Source organism: Hibiscus syriacus, unplaced genomic scaffold (assembly GCF_006381635.1).
Source record: "Hibiscus syriacus cultivar Baekdansim isolate YM2019G1 unplaced genomic scaffold, ASM638163v2 tig00013040_pilon, whole genome shotgun sequence".
Taxonomy (NCBI): domain Eukaryota; kingdom Viridiplantae; phylum Streptophyta; class Magnoliopsida; order Malvales; family Malvaceae; genus Hibiscus; species Hibiscus syriacus.
Window position 1 is genome coordinate 2658145 of NW_024062296.1, and position 11303 is coordinate 2669447.

An 11303-nucleotide genomic window follows, 5' to 3' on the forward strand; every position below is an offset into this window, starting at 1 on the left:
GTTTGGTAAACTTCAAAGCCTTGAGAAATCAAAATTCGAGTTTCAATATCGATACTGTTAGAACTGTACCGGCACCCTCAAGAATTCTAGAAAATCTAGGGATAAAATACCAAGCGATATCGATATTGTTCATCTCAGTATCAATACCAATGAGTAGGTATCAATATTAAAATGATAATATCGATAATCCATTGTATCATTTTGGTATTGGTATCAGCCCTAATACTGATACTCGAGTGTGTGTAGTTCCAATACTACATAACTTATACCGATACTGCATGGACTGAACTATTAAGGATTAACCGTTGGTGATTGAGATCGATTCAGTACAGACGGAACAACGAAATAAATTAGTATAAAGGGAAATTAAGCTATTAAATAGGAATCATATAATCATATGTATTATGGGTCACTCGTATAGGAGCCCCAAAGGATTAGAGTTACTTGCACAAGAGCACCTAATCATATTTATTCCAGGTGACTCACACAGGAGTCCTGAAGGGGAGCCCCAAAGGATGAGAGCACCTAATCATATTTATTCCAGGTGACTCACATAGGAGTCCCGAAGGGGAGCCCCAAAGGATGAGAGAACCTAATCATATTTATTACAAGTGACTCGCATGGGAGTACCTAATCATATTTATTTCGGTGAATTGCACGAGTCCTAGAGGACTAGAGTGACTCATACGTGAGCACCTAATCATATTTATTATGGGTGACTCGTACGGGAGCCCTTAAGGATTAGAGTGAATCGCATGAGAGTACCTAATCATATATATTTTAGGTGACTCGCATATAAAAATGCAAGAGAGTTTGTAAAATGAGGACATTCAATATATTATTTGCATATAAAAATGCAAGAGAGTTTGTAAAATGTGGAATATTCTCAACTATGATAATTAACTTGTATTAAATGTCTCCCTTCGAATAATTGTTTATTACTGGGCTCTAATAGCTCATTTTTTTAAATGTTTTTATTTAATTTAATTAGGAGTAGATACTCAATTGAGAAGCTCCATCATAGTATAACTAATCATGTTTCAAAGAACAATTCTATATTTATATATTTGTGGGGCTTAATATATCCATTTTCACTTTGTAGTGTGTTTCATAGTAGCTCGAAACCTCTTTTGATTTTGGCTTGATCTATCAATAATATTTCTTATTGTTCTCCATTTGCATCTTTTTCCCTCTTTTGTCTTATAACACTCTTATAGTTGTTTGGAGCGGTTGGTGGTTGATTAGAGCCTTTGGATTCATTAATAGTGAGCATCAAATGCTCACATGCAACTTTGGTACGATATTGGGTAGAAGGTATCAAAATCAAATAACCTAATGGTCAAAATTATAGCAGTTGAAACCTTTTGTATCGATACTATTCTAGTGAGTACCAATGCTCACCTATTTGTATCGATACGGTACCTTGGTATCAATACCCGAAAAATATAGTGGAAAAATGAGTATCGATACTGGCATAATGGTCTCGAGACTAAAAGGGAATTTTTGAAAAAAATAAGTGTTTTTAAGCTTTGAAAAATATTTATGAGTTATATATTGATTCAAGAACACTTAAGGTTATTTTTCACAATTAAAAAACACTTGAAAATATTTTATGATAAATTTTTATAGAATCATATATGTAAATTTTAACAGATTAAAACATTTAAAAATTCATGTTATATCAAAACCAAATGTTGTTTCAACAATCTCCCCTTTTTTTATATAACAAAACTATTTGTGGAAAGTTGCTTTAAAATGATTCGTCAAATAAGTTTTGTGAAAAATAAATCTCCCCCCTTAGTAAAATTATTTTTGACAAGAAGCAAATTTACACTTATACATATTTTTCTCTCTTTTTGTTATAAAAAATCAAATTAATCTTCGAAAGAGAAAATATTTTAGTGTAATAGTGAACTAAATACATATTTAACATTGAAAGAGAAAATTGAATCATGCTTAACATAAAATAATAAAATCCATAAGCATAATATTACCAACAAGGGTATTCCAAATAAAAAGTAACAAACATAAACAATAAAATGGGTCATAAAAAGCATAAAACTCTAGGACATAGTGCAAAAGTTCTAAAAATAACAAAAAAGCCTATTCTTCTGAATGAGGCGTCGAAGGAGAGGGAGGCATCAAGTGATGACGCATCAAACGAACATCATTCTCAATGTTTTCCTAAAGATGATCAATAGTGGCCATTTAAGTACTCAAGATCCCAAATTTTTTAACCATGTAATCATACATGGTCTTCATGTTCTCCTCTTGAGGTGGTTGCACAGGAGGTTCTTTTTTCTATCTAATTTAAAACCTCCATATCTACATCCGAGAAGGCATGTAAGCTAAAGTTAGAGTCTATAGGATTCCAAATTCCTATACTAGGAGTATTTCTAAGGTATCTAAAGATTCCCTTAATGACTTGTAAACGTGATTCCTTAGGACTTGATTGAAATATATCACATAAGAAAACAGTAAACATAATGTCCGACCTACTTGCGGTAAGATAATGTAATGATCTAATCATAGACCTATAAAGTTTAATGTCTACACACTTACCCACCTCATCCTTTTTAATCTTCGTAGATGAGCTCATAGGAGTGGGTTGGGGTTTCACATCCTCCAATCCAAACTTATTAAGCATATCTTTGATGTACTTAGCTTGATTGATGAAGATTACATCTTTCATTTGCTTGATTTGGAGTCGCAAGAAAAATAAGAACTCTCCCATCATGCTAATCTCAAACTCACCATGCATTCACTTAGCAAATTTTTAGCAAAGAAGATCATTAGTAGATCGAAAGATAATATCATTAACATAAACTTGAACTACTAATAAATCTTTACCTTTACTTTTTATAAATAATGTAGTGTCAATTTAAAAACATGATTTGAAAATTTTAAATCCTCAAAATTGGGAGGTTGTTCCACATACACTTTTTCTTTTATAAAGCCATTTACAAAAGCATTTTAACATCCATTTGATATAAAGTAAAGCCATGATAACATGCAAATGCTAATAATATTATAATAGCCTCCATCCTAGCTACGAGAGCATAAGTTTCATCAAAATCTATTCCTTCTTCTTGAGTATACCCTTGAGAAACAAGTCTATCATTGTTCCTCACTATGTTACCACTTTCATCTAATTTAATCCTAAATACTCATTTAGTACCTATAGTAGATTTTTCACTAGGCATTGCAACTAATGTCCATACTTGACTCCTCAAATTAATTTAACTCATCTTGCATAGCCAATACCCAAAAATCATCATTTAATGCTTTTTTTGATATTCTTAGGCTCTATGCATGAGATAAATGCAACATAATTAGAAATATTTCTAAGAGAGGATCTAGTAGTTACCCCTTTGGATGGATCACCATAGTTGTACTCCCTTGGGTAGGGGACTTCCCTTTCCTCTAGAGTTAGTTCCTCCAGAGCATCTTGTTTTGTTCTTGTATATCCCATTTAGATGATGATTCACCAACTTCATTTGATGTCATAATGCTACTTCATCTTCAACACAAGAATTCTTCCTCAGAAGGGGTTATTATAAAAAAACAACATGAATAGACTCTTTTACAGCTATAATTCTTTTATTAAAGACTTAAAAGGCTTTTAAAATCATAAAATATCCATTTTTTGCATCAAATATGCTAATATTGTCTTTTTCATTGTTTAAAAAAAACACTTACACCCAAAAGGATGAAAATAAATAATGTTAGGCCTTTTATTTTTAAAAAGTTCGTATGAAGTTTTCTTCAAAATAGGCCTAATCATTAGTCTATTTACAACATAACAAACTGTGTTTGTGGCTTCCGCGCAAAAAATTTTTTGGGAAATTATTTTCATAAAGCATGGTTATAGTCATTACCTCTAAAGTTCTATTTTCCCTCTCAACTAGTCAATTTTGTTGAGGGGTTCTAGAGGCTAAAAAATTATGACTAATTTCATGGTAGTTACAAAATTTATCAAAACTAAGATTGTTAAATTCGGTTCCATGGTCACTCTTAACACTAGAAATTAAGTAACATTTTTCATTTTAGTTTTTTTTTTTGAAAATGTGATGAATTTGGCTAAAGTTTCATCTTTAATTCTTAAAAATAGAACCAATGTGTATCTAGAAAAATCATAAACAAGTACAAACACATATTGTTTTCCACCCAAGCTAGTAGTACTAATAGGGCCAAATAAATAAATATGAATCAATTGGAGGACTCTACTATAGGAAATATCATTAATGGACTTAAACGAAACTCTTTTACGCTTACCCTTAGCACATGCATAACATATTTTGTCTAAATGAAATTTTAGCTTTGGTAAACCTCTAACTAGATCACCTTTAGAAAGCTTATCTAATATGCTTATGCTAGCATATCCAAGTTTTCTATGTCATAACCATGAATAATTTGCATATTTAGCTATTATGCATACATTTGAGGAAACAATATTATCTAAGTGTACCATGTAAATGTTTCCTATTCTTTGACCAACAAACATAATCATGTTTGATGCAATGTCAATTATTCTACAACCATTAGACTACAAAATGAAATTGTATCCTTTATCACACAATTATCTTATACTAAGTAAATTATGCTTCAAACTATTGACATATAACACATTTCCAATTAAAATGGAAGAATTGTTACCAATTGAACTGATTCCTTCTATGTGGCCTTTGGAGTTGTCAGCAAAAGTTATTACTCCTCCACTTTTAGGCTTGATCACTTTGAAACAGTTCTTGTCATCGATCATATGTCTTGTAGCAATGTTCCTCCACCTACAAACATAGATTACTTTTTTTATTTTTGGTATTCAATTTCTTTTGCATCCATAGGCATTAGTTCTCAATAATATAGTTCCCTTAGGTATCCATTTTTCTAGGACATCCTTCTCCTTGGTAGCAATGAGCCCTTTGGAGACCCATATGCTCCTAACAAGTTTACTATTTGACGTTCTTTATGGAACTCTATGTTTGTATTGTCTAAAGTTATTTTTAACATAATTAGATCTTGAAGTTTAACCCTTTTGATAATGGTTTGATCCAATTTTGTTAAAAGAATCTTTTATATCATCAATTTCCTTTTTATGATCATCATGAACTTTAGAAACTAAGTTATGAAAATCTTGATTTTTCTTTTCAAATTCATTATGTTTGACTTGCATATCTTTAATCTTACATTAAAGTTCAACATTGGTCTTCGCCAAGAGATCATTTTCATTTTCATTTTTTTAAATATTTTCCTTATTCTTTGAAATCATGATCACAAGTTCTATGGCCAATTCAATTAGAGTATGACCGAAGACCAATCATGATATGATGGAAATGATACTTTTTCTTTATTGTTTTATTGAATAAAGTCACTGCCACTATTACTTTTCATATGTATTTCTATGCCTAACATAAACTGAAAGATAATAAAGTTTATATCATAATATGATTTCTATTAAAGATCCTTAGCCAAATATTATTATTGACATGTACAATAATAATACGTTTAAGGCTAACATGGAGTTGATTGACGACAATGATTTGTCATTAACATAGAGATGTAAAAGACTATACATGAGTATGTTGTTAGAGAACAATATATTGGATTGACCCACTATGGACATGTTTTTTTGTTTACAATGTGACAGTTACAACATTGCTCATGGTGATGATTATATGTATGGTCCTCAGACTTAAGATCATTACTATCTATATATATATTGTAGTATGTTTTGATACAATTAAACATGCTCCGTAACTGGTTGCACTATAAAGATTGATATTGAGCACATTACAATATATGTAGTGAGGTGTGAATAATCAAGATAGGATTTGTCCTTCCTACATAATAGGAAATATATCACAAACTACTTGATTGAGTGAGACTAGAAATGCATGGTCGTGCTCGACTAAGTTGATATGAGATATCACAATTTATTTGTTCATTATAGTCTACTCTAGATATCAAGAAATAATAGATGGGCGTTACAAGTGTGACCATTCCAAGACTTGTGCCTATTATAGATATAAAGGACAAAATGATAAAATACATAAGAATTGTTAGTCATGAAGATGTTATGTCGAATCATGACTTCCTGTAACTTAGGTGGAAATGATATATTGCTAGATGTCACTCATTGTTTGTAATATTGGAATGGTTCTAATAATTATACTAATGTTACAGGAACCAACTGGGTCACACCCCAGAGTTGAAACGAGCAATTTATAAATATGTTACACATGTACAATTTTTTTATACATGAATAAAATATATAATATATATATATATACATGTAATTTTAATTATACATTAAAACATTGAATTTATGTTAAACAAATATAATTAGAGTAATTTTATTCCTTTTATTAATTTTAAAATAAAACCCTAGGGGTTAAGGCAACACGTTGCTCTCAATTGAGTAAAAGCCGAGATATTTTCGTGGAGGCTTATGATTTGAATCGTTCGTGACTATTGTTGTCTTGCTGTTTTTTAGGGAACCCGAGATGAATTTCATATCTCTTTCTCCCGATTCTGATTTTCGTACTTGGATCACTGGTAAGACCATCATAATACTTTTTTACTACGTCATGGGGTGTACTGGCGGTTCCAACAGTGGTATCAGAGCCGCTTGTACGATCTAGATTTCGGTTAAATACTTCGTTGATGTGTTTCTTTGAGATTCATGTTTTTATTTTGCTGTTTTTGATAAGTATGCAATATTTGTGCGAAATATGCAGTCGATTACATTCACGATTAATATGTTAATCTATTTTAAATAAATTTACAATCGATGTTTAAATGTTAATCATGTATTTGTTGTTGTATGGGTTTTAACATTTATATTTTAATTGTTAACACGATGAACGCACGGTTAAAATGGCATATTGTTTTCGACAGAGAAACAATGGTTGTTCTAGTACAAAAAAACTTCGGAATTAAAAGATCCCAAAAACACAATTTTGTTAATTATCCAATCGCCCCTCGACCCATTCGTTGACAACAAACGTTATAGGTCCATATTCATAATTATTAATAAATTTGTAATGAAATATGCATGACATGTTTGATATGTACATTGTTTGACATGCATGGCTATAGCCCTTTTATTTTACAATGGTTGTAATTTTATAAATATGGCATGCGTGTCGTGCCTTTATGTACTTTTGTTGTATTTCTTTTCTCATCTCACACCCTCGTATGTAAAATGCATTTATAAAGTTGTAATATTATGATGACTCGAAGAAGCAAAAGGTTGGATCAACTAAAGCGAGAAGACACTTGAGAAAGAGTCTTTATTTTAGATATTGGTTCTCTGATTAGCTTGGGATGGACCACCTTAGTTTGTTTTTGGGCTATAACCATTGCATTTTATTTAATGTTTTATATATGTCATGTATGTGATGCAATGAATGGTATATTAGCATGCTAATAAGTTTATAAGATCAATAAGGGCATAAAATTGATAATAAAAAAATGAGTTAAATGATGAGATCAGCTTGAAAAATCCTCTTTAAACCAAAGTTAATATAACCATCCAATATTTACCTCGTTAAGACCTCGATCAATTCATGTGAGTTTTGCCAAAGTAATAGCACTTAAAATATATATTGGTTAAACTCAAAAAATAAGAAAGTGATATTCGTTGGTTAAAATATTGGTAATAACTTAGCTAGGTTATTCTAATGGGATTAGAAACCTACAAGTTCGACATTTGTTCTTAATTTGTTCTTAATTTCAATATGAACAAAATTAGCAAGACTTTGGAACAATTACTTGGCATGTTATGAACTACTAAAGGTAACATGAAAAAGGTTGGACCTAAGCCCATTCTAATAGTCCCCAAGGACAAAGGAAATGGACATAATAAAACAATAGCAAAGTCTAAAGGTAATGGCAAGCCCAAGCCCAATAGAAAAGATGCATTGAAACCCAAACGAGGAGTTAGCAAGGAAGGAAAATGTTTCCATTACGAGAAGACCAGACACTGGAAAAGGATATTATTTCTTCAACCCTAATAAGAATAAAGTGTTTGTTGCTCGAATGTGAGTTTTTCTTGAAAGAGAATTTTTCTCGAAGAAAGAGAATAGTATAAATATTGAACTTGGAGAAGTTCAAGAACAATATATCAATGAACCAAAGGTTGAACAAGTTCCATAAGTTATTGAGGAACAATCAACATATTTAGAAACACAATCAATGCAAAGATCCACAAGAGAATGCCATGTACTTGAGAGATATGGATTTTTCGTTACCACGCATGGAGATGCTCTTCTTATGGATCAATATGAGCTTAGAACTTATCAATAAGCAGTGTCAAGCCTAGACTCTAAGAAATGTCTTGAAGCCATAAGATCTAAGATGGGTTTTATGTCTGAAAGCCAAGTATGGACTTTGTTTAAACCACCTGAAGGGGTCAAACCTATAATGTGTAAATGGGTTTTCAAGAAGAAAACTGACATGGATGGTAATATACAAATATACAAGGGGTTTTCGACAAGTTCATGGTATAAATTATGATGAAACTTTCTCCCCTGTTGCTATATTTAAATCCATCTGAATCTTGCTTCCAATATATGCATTCCACGATTATAAATTTGGAAAATGGACGTCAAAACCGCTTTCCTTAGTGGAAAATTTGAAAAAGATATGCATATGACACAACTAGAAGGTTTTGTCACTCCTAGAAATGTTAGAAAGTTTTGTAAGCTATAAAGGTCCATTTATGGACTAAAACAGTATACTTAAAGCTGGAATCTTCAGTTCAATGATGTAATCAAAGAGTTTGGTTTTATTAGAAATGAAAATGAGCCTTGTGTTTATAAGAAGACTAGTGAGAGCATTGTTTTTTCCTAATCTTGTATATAGATGACATACTTATTATAGAAATGATATACCTACTTTACAGTTTGTTAAGACTTGGTTAGATAGTTATTTTTCTATGATTTATTTAGGGGAGGTAGCGTATATCCTATGAGTCAAGATCTATAGAGATAGACCAATATGAGTTTTAGGTCATTGTTAGAGTACATATATAGAAAAATTTCTAAGAAGGTTTAACATGGAAGAGTCCAATAAAGGATTTCTACCTATGAGACATGGTATATCACTTTAAAATAAAATGTGTCATTCCACTCCAAAAGATAGAGAATGAATGAATAAGATTCCATATGTTTCGGTTATTGGTTTCATCATGTATGTCAGAATATGTACTCATCCTGATGTATAGTATGCTTTAAGCATGATTAGTTGGTATCAAATAAATCCTGGTGAAGGTCACTGGGTAGCGGTTAAAAATATCCTTAAGTACTTGAGAAGAACTAAGGATACATTTTTTGTATATGGACGTGATAAAGAGCTTAGTGTAAAAGGTTACACAAATGCTAGCTTTTAAATTGACAAGGATAACTCACGATCACTATATGGGTTTTTTTTTGCCTTAATGGAGGTGTTGTGAGTTGGAAGAGTTTAAAGCAAGAAACAATAACTGATTCTACAATAGATGTTGAATATATTGCAGCTAGTGAAGCGACTAAAGAGGTTGTTTGGATAAAGAAGTTCATAAATGAACTAGGGGTTGTTCCCAGCATATCAGACGCTATAGAACTTTGTTGCAACAACAATGAAGTCATTGCACAAGAAAAGGAACCTAGATCTTATCAATGATTCAAACATATTATGAGGCATTTTCATCTAATTGGAGAGATCATAGATCGAGGAGATGTGGAGATATGCAGAGTACACATAGATGATAACATTGTTGATCCCCTAACAAAGCCTCTAATACAAAAAAAGCATGATTGTCACACTCAGTCGCTCGTTATTAGATATGTGAGTTTTGGTCTTAGTGCAAGTGTGAGATTGTTAGAGTATGACCAAAGAACAATCATGAATGATAATTTTTCTTTATCGTTTTATTAAATAAAGACACGACCACTATTATTTTCAGTTGTATTTATGTACCTAACATACACTAAAAGATAATAAAGTCCATATAATAATATGATTATTATTAAAGACCCTTAGTCAAGTATTATTATGGATATGAACAAGAATAATACATTAAAGGCTAACATGAAGTTAATTAATAACAACAAGTTGTCATTAACATAGAGATGTCAAAGTCGATACATGAGTATGTTGTTAGAGAACAATATATTGGATTGACCCCCTATGAGCTTGTTTCTTGGATTATTATGTGACGGTCACAATATTGCTCATGATTATAGAGATTTCACAACATATATTGTTGTATGTTTTGATACAGTTAAACATGCTTTGTAATTGGTTGCACTATAAAGCCTGATATTGAAAATATTATGATATATGTAGTGAGGTGTGAATGATCAATATAGGATTTTTCATTCCTACATAATACGAAATATATCACATGCCACTTGATTGAGTGAGACTAGAAATGCATGACCATGCTCGAAAAAGTTAATATTAGATATCACAAATTATTTGTTAATTATAGTATACTCTAGATGTCAAGAAATAATAGATGTGTGATACAAATGTGACTATTCCAAGACTTGTGCCTATTCTAAATATAAAGGACAAAAGGATAAATACATAAAAAGAGTTAGTCACGAAGATGTTATGTCGAATCATGACTTATTGTAACTTAAGTGACAATGATATATTGTTAGATGTCACCCATTGTTTGTAATATTAGAATGGTTCTAATAATTACTACTAATGTTACAGGAACCTACAGGGTAACACACTAGGGTTTAAAACAATTTATAAATACGCTACACATATACAATTTTTTGTACATGAATAAAATATATAATTAATATTAATATATATATGATTGTAATTTTAATTATACATAAAACACTGAATTTATATTAAAATAATATAATTAGGGTAATTATATTCCTTTTATTAAATTTAAAATAAAACCCTAAAGGTTAGGGCAACATGTTATAAATAGAATATGTTGGTCTAGCAGTCTCTTAATCCTTTTGAACGAAATTTCTAAAAACAGTTTTGAGAAAAATAAATTGCTCTCAATTGAGTCGAGGCTGAGACGTTTTCGTGGAGGCTTGTGATTCAAACTGTTTGTGACTGCTACTGTCATACTGTTTTCAAGGAGCTCGATGTAAATTTCGTATATCTTCCTCATGATTCTGATTTTCTTACTTGGATCACTGGTGAGACCATCAAAATATTTTTTCACTATATCATGGGGTGTATCGACGGTCCAACAAATTCATCATAGAAGTTACCTTAGTCTATAGCTTGATGGACATAGGACAGAAGTTGGCTACTAGTTATTCTTCATCGTAGCATTCTTC